We start from the raw sequence: 20,175 nt of genomic DNA, 5'->3' as shown, positions 1-20,175 counted from the left end.
CCAAATTCGGACCACTATAACATATAGCTGCCATTCAAACCGAACGATCGGAATCAAGTGCTGTATGGAAGGCTTTTTCATTTGATAGGATATCTTTACTAAATTTGGGGTAGCTTATTACCTAAGGCCATAAGGCTATCTGCAAAGAAATTATTTAGATTGGATCACTATTAGATATAGCTGTCATATAAGCTGATCGCTCAAAAACAAGTTCTCGAACGAAAAACTTTTTTAGTTTAATGAGATATTTTCAAAAGTTTTGGGCCATATTACTATTTAAAGCAAGGCTACAATATGGGAAGAAATTGTTCAGATCAGACCACTTTAGCATATAGCTGCCATACAAACTGAATGATCGGAATGGCAAAATAGTAGGCTGGAATACAAAAATGAACATTTTTTTTTTAAATACATACTTTTCCAGCAACTACTGTCACCTCAATCCGTTTCATCAATGTCAACTATAATAATTGCACACAGCCGATTGCAAAGCCATTGCCGCCACGGTGATGACGAACCTGAACCACCAGTAACACAGCATAGCTGGAACAACTTCATTAACCGCTAATTTGTGGTTGCACATATGAATAAACAGGCCGAGAGTAAAAGTGCAATAATTTCAAGTGTATTTAAAGGTAGCTAAAAATAACCGAATAACTTGCCAATTGGCGAACACAAAGCAACAAACACAAACAAAAATGTATATATATACATATATAGTACATATGGTATATTGCAGCCAAGTGTTTATTTTTGTTGTTGTGCAGTTTCTGCCTGCACTCAGCCGTGCACTTGAATTGCCATTGTAAAAAAATGCTAAAAAATGCCACAAAGTTTCACAGTCACTTTCATTATGTTTTCTCCAATTTTCTTTCCGCTTTTCGGCGTGCAATTGGAATTTGTGTTCGTTTCAAAACTGGTTCTAAGCCGCATTTTTCCACAAACACCAAACATCGGCGGTAGATTAATCTTTTTAAGCGCTTCTTTAATTTAGACAGCCACACCTGCAATAAGCTGAATTTTTTATAACTTTTTTTTGGCTGTGCGTGCAGCGAAATGCATGCATTTCTCAGTGGCTATCAAACTGTCAGTAGTTAATAAAATTTGAATTATTAGCTATCAACTTAAACTGCTTGTAGATAATTCAATGCTTGTTTATTTTTTGTTGTCGTTGTTTTTATAATGCATCACCTATACATTTCTCTTTTTAACTGTCTATTTAGCATAGTTTGTTTGTTATTTGTTTTTCTTTTTTAAGGCAATTTGTTTTCATGAGCTTTGATTGCATTGGCTTTGTTGTGTTTGTTGCATTTCAAATGAAAGTTAGTGCCGAATTTAATTTAATTCAGCTGTACTTGCTGACTGATGACTGTAGCTTTGAAAATAAAAGCAGAAATCTGTAATTATTTGAACAAAATTAACAGATAAAATCAACTAGTTAGTAGTTGAAGAGACTTAAAGCCTAAAACTGCAACAAAATGTCCGATTTCATTTGGAAAATTAGAAAAATAAGAACAGCAGTTAACTTTGACTTCACCGAAGCTATAATATCCAACACAGTTGCATTTCCTATAGCATTGAAGGGCATACAAAATCTTTACATTGATTTTGCTCCTGCAGTTTGTATGGCAGCTATATGTTATAGTAGCACGATCTGAAAAATATATACACAGATTACAAGGTTGCTTTAGTTAATACTCCGTGCCGAATTTCGTGCAGATATCTTCGCAAATAAAAAAGTTTTCCATACAAAAACTTCAGTTTGGTCGGTCAGTTTGTATGGCGGCTATAAGATATAGTGACCCGATCTGAATGATTTTTTCGAAAATCGTAGCGCTGTTCTGAATAACACTATGCGTCGAATTTCATGAAGACAACTTCTCAAATAAAAAAATTTTCAATACAAAGACTTTATTTTTGCAGGTAAATTTGTATGGCAGCTATGTTTTATACTAACTCGATCTGCGTAAAATCTTTACAGATTATAGGGCTGCCTTAGGTAGTAATTTGTGCCAAGTTTTGTGAAAATATATCTTCAAATAAAAAAGTTTTTCATAGAAGAACTTGATTTTGATCGGTTAGTTTGCATGACAGCTATATGCTATAGTAGTCCGATCTGAACAATATTTTCTGAGAATGCGGAATTCGCTCAGATAATACTCACTGCCAAATTTCAGGAAGCTATCTTGTCAATTTTTTCCATAAAAGAAGTTGATTTGGTTTGGTCCATTTTTATGGCAGCTATGGTGGCTCACGTTTGTAAAAATTGTTAACACAAACTCAATATCTCTAAAAATTATGTTGGAAACATTTTTGGCGCTACAACAACAATAACTATTACGATGAAACATTTTTTTTTATATTTCTAATACTGAACCCTTCAACCTTTTTTCCCAAAATACTACTTCTGACACTTTCCAAAAATAATTTTTTTATATTTATTGCATTTCATATTATTCTGAACACCAAAGACGAAAAAATAATAAAAATAAATAAAATGAATTTTCAAAATTGGGTCAGCGTATACAAACATGTCGTTTCTAATACATTATAATCATTTTCAAAGACTCTTTAATCGATAAAAAATTACAATAAATGCCATTTATCAAAGCCGTAAACAAAACACTGTTTGATTTGCAACCTAACACTGTTCGTAGCTAAATATGCCAAGCAACTGTAAATAATGTAGGCACATAACACAAAAGCCCCAAGCAAGGCCAATCATTCTGCGCAATAATAAAAAAAAAAATTGAAAGAAATGTTAAAAATGTAGAAAATGCAGAAAGATAGAAAGTAAGTTTGCTGCCAATGTCACTCAACTCCACACTCAATGGAGCGCAAACTCAAAGCGGTGCGCATGTGTGCCGTGAACCACAAAAATAAAAAAATTATTTCTGTGTGTGTATGTGTGTGCTACACATAATATTCGTAATATATGTAATACACAGTGTTCACCAAGCCATTTTTGAAAGTGATTGCGCTGAGGTGTGTAATATGAGTGTGTCATGCATGTTGGTTGCTTAAATGTGGTAAAAACGCTTGATAATCGAATGAGTGGAAAAAATGGTTTCTTAGGTTACGGTTTTGATTTTTCATGGTGTAAATAATCAATTATCATTTATGTAATTTGTGCTTATATTTCCTGTGCATGATTCGAAATATACCTTCTTGAAATTATATCAAGACTTCTTCTTATTATGTCAAGACGAATCCTAAGTTATTGTTGGATTTGCTTTCATTTAAATATCTAATTTGCGTATTTTTCTTTATTTAATATAACAAATACCTATTTTTTTCGTTATCCGATGCCCATTAAATATCTTCTCGTCTCATTCCATTTCTACTCGGTTCACGACATTTTACTAAACTGATCATATGCTTTACTTTATTTCAACTCTAAAAGCCTCTTTAATGTTAATAACCTCTTATTTGATTCATTAACACTTGCTTTCCACATACGGTGCCGCTTACCTTATGCAACTTGTCATTTTCATTACACTTTTGTTTTATATTTTTTCTTGTTTTAAGAAAATATTTACCTTTTAAGTTGATCATGTGATAAATCATGAAAATTTTTGCCTTTTTTGCCTAAATTTTTTCTTATTTCATAAATATATTTACCTTTAAATTGATCATGTGATGGAAACCTCTTAATGTACCCAACTAATGCTAATTCAACATAAATCACGATTATTTTTTTTTAAATATCGATCTGAAAGTTGAGAAGAAAAGTACGTGTGCAAACTTTTCTTCTCAAGAAGCTGATCATTTGTCGGAATTGCGGATATGGGAACACTATAGCAAATAGCTGTCATACAAACTGATTAATAAAAGTCCTTATATGAAAAACTTTTTTATTTGAAAAGTTATCTTCACAAAATTTGGCATGGATTATTATACTAGACCAAGGTACAATTACAGAAGAAATTGTGCAGGTCGGACAACTATATCTTATAGCTGTCATATAAATTGAACGATTAAAATTAAGTCCTTGTATGAAAAACTTTTTTATTTGACAAATTATCTTCACTAAATTTGGCATATGTTAATTTTCAAGCCAGCGATTTAGTCTTCCTCTAAGACCATTTAAAACGGGTACAAACTGACTGATTAAAATCAATTGTTTTTATGGAATCTGTTGTCTTTGTGAAGAGTGTTTCTGCTTTTTTTTATTTATATTACTCAATATGTATGTATGTATACTTTTATTTTATTTTTTTGTAATTTTATTTAGTTTTAATTTATTTTATTTTACTTCATTTTGTAATATTTAGTTTATTTAGTTTTTTATTTTTTCTTATTTTTATTTTATTTTATTTTATTTTTTGTTATTTAATTAAATTTTATTTTACTTTTATTTTATTTTATTTTATTTCATTTTATTTATTTTATTTTTATTTTTTTATTTTATTTTATTTTTGTTTTATTTTATTTTACTTTATATTTTATTTTTATTTATTTTATTTTATTTTATTTTATTTTAATTTTATTTTATTTTATTTTATTTTTTTTATTTTATTTTATTTTATTTTATTTTATTTTATTTTATTTTTATTTAATTTCATTCAATTTAATTTTATTTTTTTATTTCATTTACTTATTTATTTTTAATTTATTTATATTTATTTTATTTTTATTTTTTTTATTTATTATTTCTTTATTTTATTTTATTTTATTTTATTTTATTTTATTTTATTTTATTTTATTTTATTTTATTTTATTTTATTTATTTATTTTATTTTATTTTATTTTATTTTATTTTATTTTATTTTATTTTATTTTTATTTTTTTTTTATTTTATTTTATTTTATTTTATTTTATTTTATTTTACTTTATTTTATTTAATTTATTTCAATTTAATTTTTTTTATTTTATTTATTTATTTTATTTTATTTTATTTTATTTATTTTATTTTATTTTATTTTATTTTATTTTATTTTATTTTATTTTATTTTATTTTATTTTATTTTATTTTATTTTTATTTTATTTTATTTTATTTATTTTATTTTTTATTTTATTTAATTTATTTAATTTATAATTTTATTTATTTTGACTGGAGTTTTGCTCTTTCTATTTTGTGCTCTTTTGTGATATTTTTATTTAATCGTGCTTGCATTACCTCACACGCACTTCAGTTGAGGCGTAAAATACCTGCAGACTTCATTAATGATAAAATAAACAGCTTCGTAATCGAAACTACTTACGTGGTACTCGCTTACAAAGCGCCGTATCATTGCCAAAGTGCATGACGCGCCAACAAAGTGAAGTAAAATATTAATGCTTGCATTGTTGTTGCTGTTGTAAATTGTAAAAATACTTGTAGTAAGTATTGTAAATTGCACTACATTGCGTTTGAAGCCCAAAGGCCTGCTCTTAATCACATTAAATGTGTACAAACGCATTTGGTAATCATATTTTCGAAAAACGAAATTTGATGGGAAACTAAACAAAGTATTACATTGAGTTTGACAATTGAGAGTACTGAGTTTAGTAGTGTATTGTTAAGTATGTACATTTTACTGCTTTTTTGTATAACTACATGTAAAATATACGCCATGTGTTATGTATAATCATTTATACTTGTGTTCGCTTCAATAAGCGAGTTATGCTGGTACTTACTATAAAATGTGCGTAGACATATTACGCCTCTTTGTTGTTGCACCTTACTGGTAAACAATACTCTTAGTTAACAAAAAAAATCTATAAAAATGTTTATGGTTATTAAACAGTATGAAGACTTATTTCACTACACATAATCACTTCCATACTGACAGTTCACAAAAATATTTTATATTGAAATTTTTTCTCATTCAATGATTGCCAGTAAAGCTGAGTCTTTTAACAGTACATTGATTTATTTGGCACTTACTTAAAGTAATAGTTCGTTAATGAAATTGCTTTTGTAATATCAAAAATATTTTAGTAAATATTTAAAGAAAGTGTTATGTACTTTTCCTTAAAAGGCTCTAAAGGCCAAAAAGCTTAATGGGAGCAATTCATTATTATTTAGTCAAATTATGGCCTACGAAACTTATGAAAAAATTAAAAATATTAACAACTTAAAAAAGGTAACAAAAAATATGAAAATAAAACAGCAACACTTTTTCTTTTATTATTGGTTTATAAAGCGATTATGCTAGGCAAGTAACAAGAGTGGTCCAGCAAGTGAAGCGAGTCAAAGTCGAATGCTAAGCGAGGTTGTAAACTATATAATACCGCAAAGGAAACTATTTATTTTTGTAATAGAAATATAGTTTTGACAAAAAATTTTGAAAAATTAAAAATAATTTTTTCTTTCGAAAAGTGAATAAATGCAAGGAAATAAATATTAAAAAATAAATTAAATTAAAATGCCTTCAAAGTTTTCCTCACAAAGATATATTTCATATTTTTAATGTTTATATTTTTTCTTTTTTTTTTAAACATATATTTCAGACTTTTAATAATGATATGAAAAAAAACTTTTCTTTATATTATAACTTCAATATTTTTTCATTTGTATTAAAAAATTTTGAAATTTTTAAAGTATTTTTTCTTGTGAAAAGTGAGTTAAAGAAAATAACAATTTTAATATTTTTTCTTTTGCATAATAAAAAATTTAAATCTTTTTCCTTTGAAAAGTGAATTTCAAGAAAATAAAACAAATAATTAAAAAGCCTTCATCGAAAAAATATATTTCAGACTTTTAATATAAAAAATTTCAATATAATAAAATTTCAATATTTTTTTTAGTATAAAAAAAAAGTTTTAAAATATTTAAAATACTTCTTTTTTTGAAAAGTGAATCAAATGCAAAGATATAAAAATAAGTCAAAAAGCCTTCAAAGTTTTCATCAAAAAGATATATTTCAGACTTTTAATATGAATATTAAAATATTATTTTCAATAAAAAAAAAATATTTTATACCATTAATTTCAATAATTTCAATATATTTTCTTTTTTATAAAAAAAAATTTTGCAAAATTTAGCAATTTTCTTTTTTAAAGTGAGTGAAATGCAAAAATATAATTAAAAATATATATTTCAGACTTTTAATATGAAAAATAATATATTTTTATTTATATGTATTAAATTTCAATATTTTTTCTTTTGTATAAAAATATTTTAAAAGAAATAAAAATTAAACGTTAAAATCTTTAAACTTGTAAGGAGCAGAAAAATTGTATATTTTTTTGGTTTGTAGCAGTAGGTATAAAATATATTTTCAATTATTGTAAAATGATATTTTTTAATAAATTCATATAAATTTGTTTCCTTTGAAACTGAGTGAGAAAAAAATTAATAAATGAAAAAAAAAAATTTTGGATTTTTTAGTATATTTTTAATTATTGTAAGATTTAAGATTTTTGTATGTATGTATAAAATAATTAAATAATGTAATTTAATTTAATTTTCTATTTTATTCGGAAATTGACAAAAAATGAAAAATTTCTCATTTTTGCCTCCTTCCTCTTTGCCATCACTTACTTCGTGTTGAGAAAGGAGCGCTAACTGATCTAGCTCATAGTTATGCAAAAAACAAATTTTTCGCTGTTTAAGAAGCACAAAAATAATTAAGAAATCTTCAAAATTGTGCTGTAAACAAAATGTTTTCCATTCTTAATTTTTCGTGTTTTAAAAAAATTTTTAATTGATTTTTGTTTTTCGAAATGTAAAAAATTTTCAATGTTGTGCTGAAAAAAATATTTTCGCTTTAAAAAAACATTAACTAAAAAATCTTCAAAATTGTGCAAAAAAAAAAACTAAAAGAAATAATTAAAGTTATGCTTAAAAAAATCGATTTTCTGAAAATAATAATATTTTGATTCGAACAACTTCGAATTTTCAAAGTTTATGCAAAAACAATTTTCGTTATTTAAGAAAATATGTGTTTTATTCTTTTACAGTTTTAAAAAAGTTTCCAAATATTTTTTACACTTATATTAAAATATCCTCGGTCTCAATCAATATTTTGCTAAACGGTACAAAGTCCACCGGATCACCCAATTATACAAAGAAGTGAGACATTCAACTAAAACTCAATTTCCTCAAAATATATTTCACTAAGCCAACAATTGCACAACACTAATGATGATGATTATGCTGATTAACAAGCGCAAATGCAATAAGCGAGTTGCAAAATCAATGAAATATGCATAACTTATTAAATAAAATTAATAAATATTTTTCGTTAAGCAAAAGCAAACGCCAAATAGCTCAATCAGCTGGACGAACGCTGCCGTTTTGCTGCTTTGCACTCATTTTCTTCGATTCCGCTAACTCTTTTCTTTTGCCTATATTTGTGTTGTTTTTGCTGCTTATGCCCATAACGTTTGCCGCAGCTAATGGCTCTTCCCCCACTACTCGCCTTCGCAGTGAGCGCTGCTACACAAACCCAAGCACAATACCGCCAAATGAAGCTGGCTGACTGGGCGCGTTGCGCATGCGCATTAAACTTTCACTTCTGCAAAAGTAAACGAAACGAATGTCAGGCCAGACTTTTTATAGCAATACAAAAAAAAAGAATAAAGTAAAAGAGTTGTTGTTGCTGCCGAAAGGTACTTGGTAAGCACAACGTCACAAATAAGCGCAAATATTTGCACGAATGATCAAGCGTCAGCGTTGAAGTGAAGTGAAGACGCTTCGCAGTGATGACTGGCCCGGGCCTAGACGGTGTTAAAGTGATGGCAATACATTTGTTATAAAATTTATATTTATTTGTACTCATGACAGTTGCAAAATTTGTTTGCTGTGCGACGAAAAAATTGCTTAAACATTTTGTTATAAAAGTTGTGTATACACAAAGGTATAGAAGCTGTAAAAAATTAAGGAAGAGAGCTAATGAGTCGCCCATTTGACGGGTGATTTGTTAAATGCAGTCGCATTTGCTGTGTGAAGATTTTTTAATAAGATTTGCTGAGAGAAAAATAAAATATTATTTTTTTAGCTGTTACTATTTTTGACGAATTGTAAATTACAGACGCGAGCAAAATTTTAGCAAATTTTTATATATAGCTTGCACTAAATTTCTCATAATTTTTTTTTTTTGCTTAATTAATTAATTTTTGACTAAAAATATAACTTACTAAAATATATTTACAATTTTTGGCACGGAGTGTATGTTTTAAATAAATTATTTTATTTTAATTACTACTAATCTTACTTGAAGTTAGTTATGCCTACAAACACATATGTGAACTCAAAATCACCTGTGAAATACTATTTGCAAATACTAATTTTCACTTTTCTTGAACTTCACACCTAATTGCACTTAAATTAGAGCTTGCCACTTAGCTTGGCTCGAATTAGGCAGAGGTTGGCTTTAACAGTTAAAGGCACTAATTATTCCGCAAATATAACGGTGACATGAGAATTGAATGCATGAGTAAATGCCAATATGTAAAGAAATAAATAAAAACGACACTTTAAGCTATTGAAATACAAAAACAAATACAAAAATTAGGTAAATCAACAAAATATAAAATAACGGCAGTTTGCTCTTCTGTTGTTTTTAGACAAAAAATTCTGAAAAATGTTTCGATTATTGTACATACATACTTATATCAGCTTATCAAGTGGGTGTGGCAAATGCAATTATTTTACAGTTTTTGCGAACTACGTTTAGTCCTCCTCCTGCTTTCCTCTTCTTGTCTCCCACCAGCACTTTCAACATTTTTTTATTTGTTCAACCTTTGTTTAGCCTTTTGTATTAAATATAAAGGGTGTGCCCCTGTAGAATTTTGTTTTACTAAAAAGTTTTGTGAGCGCCCCCGGGTGGGCTCGAACCACCAACCTTTCGGTTAACAGCCGAACGCGCTAGCCAATTGCGCCACGGAGGCTATTTGTTTATTTATTGAAATTCCTTGAATTTCTAAAGGGAAGATAAGACTTTACTCTAGTAAAATTTCAAATTTCAAATCTTTTTCAAGAATTTTTTTTTCATATTCGGATGGAGGAGAGTGGTCATATGTTTAGAAAAATAGTTAAATTCAAAAGCAATCCAAATATTAAAAAAAAGCTTGCTAACAAAAATCTTTTTTGTTAGGGGTTGCCACTTATTTAAAATATTTTAGTTTAAAAATTTCAAAATTACGGCATAGTATCGCTTTAAAAATTTTTAAATTTCCGAAAATGTTTTCATCTAGAAGAGAGTTGCCACATATTTAAAATAAAAATAAGTTTTAATTGGAATAAGAATGAGAAATTACATGAATTGTATATTTCAAGCAAAAATTAATGCAAGCTTATCAACGAAAGTTTTTGATGTGTGTGGTTGCCACTTTTTTAAATATTTTATTTCATAAAATCAAAATTAATGTATGAGTAACGCAATAAAGAATTTGAAGAAACCTGGCCAAATAAAAAAATCAGATATAAATTCACAACTTTGTTTCAATCTAGAAGGAGGTTGCCATATATTTGAAATAATAAGAAAATTAATAAGAATAAGCATAAAAAATTATATTTCACAGAAAAATTTATGAAAGTTTATCAACGAAAAATTTTGTTGTGTGTAGTTGCCACTTATTTTAAATATTTTATTTCATAAAATTTAAAATTACCGTGTGAGTAGCGCTATAAAGACTTTGAAGTAACCTGGGCAAATAAAATTACTTAGCAAGAGTTGCCACTAATTTTAAATTTAACACACAAACATTTTCCAAAATTGTTTTAAATAAATAAAAAATCAAATATGTTGACATAAAGTTTTTTCGTTTAACTAGAAAAAAGTTTTAAATAAATATAATCGATATGATTACATATAATATATAATTTTATTTGTAAATTTAAAAGTTGCCACATAATGGAAAAAATAATAATTTGATTGATAAGCTTTTATTTAAAAAATATGTATAGTATAGTATAGATATACAGGAATATTTCGAAAAAAGCTTGTAAACAAAAATTTGCTTTTGCGGGGTTGCCATATGTTTTAAATATTTTGTTTCAATTAATTTTAAATACAGTATGAGTATCGAATAATAAAGAGCTTTAAGCTTTCTTAAAATAAGCAAAAAAATGTATTGATAGGGGTTGCCACTAACTTTAAATTTTATAATAAAAAAATATAAAAATAAAGAGATACAGTAGAGGCCCGCTAATCCGAACACGGCCTAATCCGGATTCCACTGTAATCCGGACAGGGTTAAAAAATTCAAAATTTCTATTATGACCCTTGTAATCCGGACCGACATTCTCTATCCGTATTCTCTAATCCGGATCACATATTTATTATTCACTACATTCGCTATTATGCTTTATTGTTTTAAGTTTTTTTTTTGGAATATGTGTATTATTTGTTATAATAAACAAGCAGAAATTTATAAATATTTTTTCTTAATACGAGTACATAGTTCTGATATGTCTTTGGTAATCCGGATTCCCTTATATTCCGGATAGGGGCCGGTTTTAATTGATCCGGATTAGCGGGCCTCTACTGTATGATTCTATTACATTTAAAAAAATTATAAAAGCTTGTCTACGAAAAGTTTCATGTATGGGGTTGCCACTTGTTTTAAATATTTTTTGCTTAAAAGCAGTTTGTGTAACGTAATATAAAGAATCTTCAAAAAATAAGAATTTTTATTTTTAATTATTAATTAAATTTTTTTAATTTAAAATTTTTTTACCTACCAAATAAGATAAAAGTATATACAGTCGAACTTCCATAACTCGAATCACTATTATCCCAAAAAAAAACTTCGACTTAGGGAGACTTCGAGTTATAGAAAAAAAATTTTTTTTAAAAGAAACTCAATTGCTACTTTAGAGTATATTAAATGATGAATATGTATTTGTTGTTTAAAACACACATTACAGAAAACTGTAATAAGTTACAGTGAAGTGAAGTATTCAGAAATTAGTGACTGAAAATTTTCTTTTTTTTTTGTATTTTCAGTAAAAAATGACTCTAATTTGTTTAAAGCCGTATAGTGCTCATCAGTTGTAGTGTCATTTGTTTGCAAATATAAACTCAATGTTCGGAAAGCATTTGGAGGCTGGTGAATAGTTTCTTCTACCGATCCCTCGCCGTCACTCTCCGTTCCGCTTAATATTGGATCATCTAATTCAGGGCAGTAATTCTCAACAATATCAGCATCTGTAGGAAAGCCAGTTGTGCAAAGGTCATTATCTAATGCAATATAATCCTGCAAGTTATTTTGTTTGCTTTTAACCATGCTTCGTAATCAGCTTCAATTACATTTCGATATTCATCAGTAGTACTTAAAAACTCAGAGGTATGTCATCCAGGCCTTGGAGTTATAGGCCAGGATACTGCGAGTTGTAGAATGAGAGAAAAGCACATTACTTCGAGTTATAGAAGTCATAATTATGTATTTTCGTTCGAGTTATGGAGAACTTCGAGTTATGGAAGTTCGAGTTACGGAAGGAAATTTATATGTTAATTACTCTCTTAATGCTACTGCCAACCCATTTAGTTCGAGTTAGAGAAAATTCGAGTTAAAGAAGTTCGAGTTATGGAAGTTCGACTTTACATATATATTTTTTTTTAAATTCCTAAAAAAAATTTTTAACAAATTTTCTAAAAAAAATATTAAAAAAAAAATATAAAAAAATTTAAAAAAGTATTTAAAACAAATATGTATTTATGAAAAAAAATTTCTAAAAAAAATTTTTTATAAAATGACAATATGGCAATTTCGAACAGTATTTAAACACATACCTAAATATTTTTTAATTCATTGCACAAAAATGTATACACAAAAGTATCAATATGTTATAAAACACGTTATCATACAACTTGAAACTTAGTAACGGTATTTCTTAACGGTTTCTTTTTCCAAGCCTTATAGGCAATCATATGCAGAGAGCTATAACTGATATATTTATAATGAAATTTTAGTTAATTCATCAAACCTGAAAATATAATTTAAACGCGAAATTAATCAACAGCAATTAAAGCGGAGTATGCAATCGCTCACCTTGACGTTTGTGTCAACCGCGCAACGCATCACGGCCCTGAACTCGCTGCATTGGCTCGGCTGGTGGTAAGCGATGAGCAAATGCTTCGTTTCTACTGTAAGCACGCACATACGTGCCATGGGTGTACATGTGTGAATGCAGAGTATGCATGTATGCACATCATTAAAATACCATTTCAAGAAAGCTCAAGCGTGCAACATTCAAAAACCTGCCAACAAATTGCATTACAAATTGTAGAAATCAAAATTGCAAATAAACACACATCCATGCATACATATACATATATTATATTCGATATTTGTTTTGCAGCAGCTTTGCGCCAGCTGTCATCAAATAAGACTAGCTGCGTGCAAGGTAAGCGCGAAAAAGGATGAAATCAAAGCGCAGCGCGTCATCTTCACCGGCGCGCATGCCAATATGCCAAATTAAGTGAAATAAAAATTCGAACAACGCCATTAAATGCAGTCAATCTCAGTCTAACAGTTTGCAAACGCTTTGTTCGCTTCTTCGCCACTTTTTATTTGTTGGCATTTATTTGCGTTGCTTAATTTGCATTTGAAAAATAGCTGCCAAAACAGCTACAAACCGAAAAGTAGGTCAAATATATGCATTTGCGGACATAAGCAACTAAATGCGATAAAAATTCTCGAAATAACTTAATCCAGCGGCCGGTGCGCTGGCTTGTGGTCTAACATACAGTTGGCTAATTTGTTGCGATGCGGCGAAAAAGCGAAAGCGCCGGCGTAATTTGTTGGTTAACACGTTATTAATTAATTATTATAAATTATATATAATTGAAGTGCTAATTTAATTTTTGACAAATTTGAATTTTTAAGAATTTTTGAAAATTGTAAAATTATGTAATTGCAAAAGTGAGGATAACGCTTTTAAAAAATATACTATAAATAATTAAATACATTTTTACTAAAGTATAAATAAGTTTTTATGCATACATTTACGAAAGTAAAAAAAAATTAATATTGAAGTTTTAATTATTTCAAACCAATATTCTAAACTGAATGTTTTTAATAAATTTTTTAAACAAACTAACCTTTTTTTAACTATTATTATTTATTTTTTAATAATTTTTTTTTTTTTTTTGATAAACAATTTTTTAAGATACTTAATTCACACAACAATGTGTACAAAATGTAAACGTTTTCAGTTAGTTATTTTATTTTAATGTTTTTATATAAATTTTTTTTATAAATTTATTTTAATTTTTTTTTTATAAATATTTTTTAAATTTTTTTTAATAATTTTTTTTTAACAATTTAATTATACTTTTTTAAATTAAATTTTTTTGATGAAAAATTTTGCAAAATTAAAAAAAATTGTTTATTTTACATTATGTAATCAAAATCAAGAATAGAAATGTTTATGTTAAATATAATGAAATTTTTTGATAAAAAACGTTACAATATTATTATTATAATAAAATTAATTTCTTTTTGCTATTTTATTTAAATTTTGTTTATAAAATTAAGTTTTTTTTTTACTAAAATATGCTTTCAAATTAGTTTTACTTAATGTTTTTATATTAATTTTTATTTTTATAATTTTTTTGTTTTATTTTTTTAAACTATTTAGTTTTAACTTTTTTATATTAATATTTATTTGATGAAAAATGCTACAAAGATCTTTCACTTACATTATTTTTTGTTTTTAATAAACTATTTAAATTTTTTTTTTCTGTATTATTTATATTTTTTTTTATTTTTTTTTATTATTTTATTTTAGTTTTTTATTTATTGTTTGAGGAAAAATTCAGTAGGATTTTTAATTAATATAGCTTTTATTATTAATACCCTGTTTAATCAAAATTATTTTTTTTACTATTTTTGTTTATGTTTTTAAAGAATTTTCTCTTTGATATAAAACATTGCAAGATTTAAAATTAAAAAAAAAAATATTTATTTTATATTTTATTCAAATTCTTTTTTATAGAAATTTCTTGTGAATTTTTTTTAAATTATTTTATTTAATTTTTTTCCTTAAATTTGCTTGATGAAAAATGCTGCAGAATTTTTAATTCTATTGCTTATTTTTTCCAATAAATTTTTTAATCAAAATTACATTTTTTTTACTATTTTTAATAATTTTTTTCTTTAAATTTTTTATAGCTACATATATATATATTGCTTTTATTTTCTAACAAATTTTTAATATAAATATTTTTTTGTTATTATTTCATTTTGATTTTTTTAATACAAATTCTGATAAATTTATAATTCAAATTGTTTTTTTTTCGAATTCATTTTTACTAATTAATAATTTTTTTGTAAAATCTTTCTTAAAAATTCAATTTTTTTAAATTTTTCATTTTAGTCAAAATTTTTTCAAGATTTATCATTCATATTGTTATGTTTCCAATACAATTTTGAGTAAAAATAATGCTTTTTATAGTTATTTTAATTAATCTTTGTACAAAATTTTTTTAAATAAAAAAGCTGATAAGTTTATAATTGAAATAGTTTTCTGATAATAAATTGTTTTATGAAAACAATTATATTTTTTTGCAAATATTAAAAAAAAATTATTTAGAAAATTTTTTTATTTAAAAAATAATACTTTGCACTATTATATTAGTAATACATTTCTTATCTTAAAAATTCTTTAATAAAAAAGTTAACTTTTTTAACTTAAATTTTGTTTAATAAAAATGCGTTTACTTTTTATCAAAATAAAATTTTTTTCTAATTTTTTTAACTTTTTTCTTAAATATTTTTGATGAAAAGTTTTGCAAAATAATTCACATTTTTATGTTTGTAATAAATCTTTTGATTTTGAATTTTCTTTTATAGAGAATAGATTTATAAAAGTTGAAATATTTGCAATTTTCATTAATATTTTTTTTTAACACATTTTATTAATCAAAAAAAACATTTTTACTTAATAAAATAATAACTTATATAGCTGAAAAACACATTCCTCGTTTGATGACTCCAAATTTTATTTAATAAAAGTTTATAGAAAATAAAAAATAATAAAAAATGATAAAATTACTTTTGAAAGATAGTGTCTACAAAATATTTCAGCTACTACTTCAGAAACTAAAATCTAAAGTAAGCTAGGTTAATAGGTCGATGCGAAGAAGAAAAAATTTTAAGTCAAAATAAAAGTGTTATATAATTTTTCTATAAATATATATATAAAAGAGACGGCAGAAAAAACTAAAAACAAAGTGAAACCGAAGTTAATAATATTGTAAATATGGTATATACATACATTTGTACATATAACATAACATAAAAACTACCGGTTGCCAAAAAAGACATAACAATAAATTATAAATAAAACCCAAACAATTTTTATTGACTGCCACACATTTTTAATGTTCTTTTTTCCTTTTGCTCACTTTAATTAAATATTTTATTAATGCATCCGCTAAATTTGCACTACATTTGCCAAAAACTGAAATGAAGTTCGTCGCTTAAGTCTTTCGTTATCTATTTCATATTTCATTTTGGTTGCTGCGCGGTTGCTTTAGTTGGCTTGTTTGTCGCACGAATGGCCTTTGTGCCTCGCATTGGGCCATGACATTGTTGTTTATGATGTTGTTGTAGTTGCTTGCTGTTTATAATCGTGCGTGGTGCTGTACTAGTTGTTGTTACCATAATGAGTGCACAACTTCAGACTAATATGTTTTGCAACAGCTAGTAATGTAGTAGCTAGTAATAGCAAATGCTTGTGAATATACTATATATATACATATTAAAAATGTATATGTCAATAAAAATGTATAGATTTATTATGTATAACGATTTTTTTTATTTTAGCTAACTTAAGCTATAATTATTTGCTAATTTTAATATTTTTTAAATTTTTTTACTCAAAAACAAGTTTGGTTGAAAATTAATATGCAATTTTTCAGATTTTCTTTATAAAAATTTATGCTTTTTTATTTTTCATAATATATTTGCCTCTATATAAAATAATATCTGGCTAATTTGTGACTTTTACGTAATACCTTGAGCGCTTTCGAGCTTCAACTATCTAATGATAGGTCAATAAACTGTTAGCTAGTCCTAATAACTTCAAACCTTCAAATTTTCACTGGAAACCAAGTGAAAGTACAAAATATAATTTATTAGAAATTTTAACTCATTTAAGATTTTGAGCTTTATATACCTATATGTATGTATATAACAAAATATATTATATTAAAACCAAATAATCGCTTTTGGTGAAAAAATCAAAATTTTCTCATCTTATATCTAACTTAAATACCTTTTTTTACTCAAATTTAGCTTTCTTTCTTCTTCTAAAATTAATCGCATTCTCTTTATCTTTCTTTCAATTATTCTCATTTTCCATATCTTTATTCATTATTTTGTGTTAATTTGCATAATATTGTTTGAATATATTAATCTGCTGATTTATCGTTTAGCAGTCTTTTGGTTGCGACATATTTGTCGTTGAGGAAAGTCTAGATATGATAATGATGAAAGCTTTCTTTGAAGGGGAGAGTCAAATATTTATATCTTGTAGAGTTCATTGACTATGCATATATTAAAGCAATTTAAGCTTTATGTTATACTTTTATTGAATATTAATATTTAATTAATTAATTTTTTTCAAAAAGGTGGCAATACTTCTCAAATTTTTTCTAAAGCAAACAGTATTTTTGGAGCATAGCACAGCCTTCATTATCTTTATTTGAAGAATTTAGCAAACTTCAACATTTAACATGTGGCCATATCAACAATTCTTGTGAATTAGTTTTTTAAACAGGTGGCATCTTTCTTTGTAAACTTCATTGACTATATGATAAAACAGTTTGTTCTTGTACTTTTATTGTGTATTAATATTTAATTCATTTATATTTTTTTCAAAAAGGTGGCAATATTTCTCAAAAAAATTTCTAAAACACAAATTTTTAGACCATAGAACGGTCACCATTATTTTTATTTGAAGAATTTAACAAAATACGACATTAAAGATGTTGCCATATTATTGTTTTGAATTGGTTTTTGAAACAGGTGTGACCCACCTCAAAAATATTATTAACTATAATTTTTTTAGAAAAAATGGGATTATTATTTAGTTTTAGTGCCTCAGTATATAACCAATTTCTAGGCAACATAAATTTCTCAATATTAATATTAAATTTATTTTATGTTTTTTTTAAAGGCTAAAACAGAAATTATTTCTGATCCATAGATTTTGATCCAATTTCTAGCAACATATATTTTTAATTTTTATTTTTATATCTATTTAATTTTTTTTTAAAAGTTCGCAACATTTTCTCAAAATTTGCTAATACAGAAATTATATAAAACGGCTATAATTATTTTTTTTTGAACAATTAGCAAAGTTCAACGTTTAAGATGTTGCCATATAAACAATTATTTTGAATTAGTTTTCTAAACAGGTGGCAGCACCAACGAAAAATATGTTTAACTTAAAATTTATTCTATATCGTTAATTTGACACCCGTATTCTCTTACAAATTAATGAATTAAAAATTTGAAACAGGTGGCAGCACCAATGAAAAATATTTTCTGCCTACATTTTATTCGATATCGTTAGTTTGTCACCCGTAGTCCCTTATAAATTAACGAACTAATTTGAAACAGGTGGCAACCATCTTAAAAATTTAACTATAAATTTTCAACCTTATAAAATTTCTTTCTTGAAACTAAGCGAGCAGTGCACCTACTAATTCCATCAAAATGTTAATATTGTTTGCAAAAATATATGTATTTAGTATTAAGTCTGTCGGGTCACGGAATTGGTTTATATTCCGTCAACTTTAAAATTGAAATTCTAGTCCTCATTTCGATTTCAAACGAACTCCGAATTGGTTACAATGTTATTCGCGGGTTTTTTACGCAATTCAACCCTCAAGCGAAGTAAAAAAAAAATAAATGCAAAACAGTAAACCAAATGAATAGTATAACAAATCAATAACAGTAAAAACTGTAAAATATAAAATGCGCAAATCGTTATCGATCAAAAGTCATTGACGATTTTTTTGGCTTTACAAGCGACAGTGAACAATAGTTGGTACAAAAACCGCAAAAAACAATATAGCCAAGTGACATAAATTTGGAACTATGTATAGAAATAATATAATTTGATAAATATGTATGCAAGCACGTGTGGGTGGAAATAAAGTATATAGTAAAAGTGAAAAGATAAAAAAAATTAGGTCAAAAATTTATAAACGAATTCTAGACATAGACATAGCCTTAGCCATAGACATAGACACAGACATAAACATAGACATAGACATAGACGTAGTCATAGTGATAGACGTGGACATAGACATAGACATTGATATAGACATAGACATAGATATAGACATAAACATAGACATAGACATAGACATAGACATAGACATAGACATAGACACAGACATAGACATTGATATAGACATTGATATAGACATAGACATAGATATAGACATAGACATAGACATAGACATAGACATAGACACAGACATAGACATAGACATAGACATAGACATAGACATAGACATAGACATAGACATAGACATAGACATAAACATAAACATAGACATAGACATAGACATAGACATAGACATAGACATAGACATAGACATAGACATAGACATAGATAGAGACATAGACAGAGACATAGCCATAGACATAGATATAGACATAGATATAGACATAGACATAGACATAGACATAGACATAGACATAGACATAGACATAGACATAGACATAGACATAGACATAGACATAGACATAGACATAGACATAGACATAGACATAGACATAGACATAGACATAGACATAGACATAGACATAGACATAGACATAGACATAGACATAGACATAGACATAGACATAGACATAGACATAGACATAGACATAGACATAGACATAGACATAGACATAGACATAGACATAGACATAGACATAGACATAGACATAGACATAGACATAGACATAGACATAGACATAGACAAAGACATAGACTTAGACATAGACATAGACATAGACATAGACATAAACATAGACATAAACATAGACATAGACATAGCAATATTTACAAATTATAATTTCTTTATAACAGTTCTCATCCCTACTCTCATTTCGCGCTTTTGCAACGAGAGAAGACCTTGACTGTTATAAAGTTAGCTTTGTGCCTGACTCACGCCGCCGATAGCAATAACATTGATGTCAACTACAATTTTTTCTTGACAATTTTTTTTCACTTGAATTATTTTCCGAAAATATTTCGTCATTTTACACCATGTTGCATATTAATTTACACC

The 20,175-nt window shown here is 26.3% G+C and overlaps 1 non-coding gene across 1 annotated transcript; it reads right to left on the bottom strand.

The window, feature by feature from the left end:
* Positions 1-9,746: 9,746 nt before the first annotated feature.
* On the bottom strand, positions 9,747-9,820 carry Trnan-guu. The gene has a single exon. It is a non-coding gene; the product is annotated as a tRNA-Asn (tRNA).
* Positions 9,821-20,175: the final 10,355 nt, after the last annotated feature.

Source organism: Bactrocera tryoni, chromosome 3, assembly GCF_016617805.1.
Source record: "Bactrocera tryoni isolate S06 chromosome 3, CSIRO_BtryS06_freeze2, whole genome shotgun sequence".
NCBI lineage: Eukaryota > Metazoa > Arthropoda > Insecta > Diptera > Tephritidae > Bactrocera > Bactrocera tryoni.
This window is presented reverse-complemented; position numbering and strand designations above follow the sequence as displayed.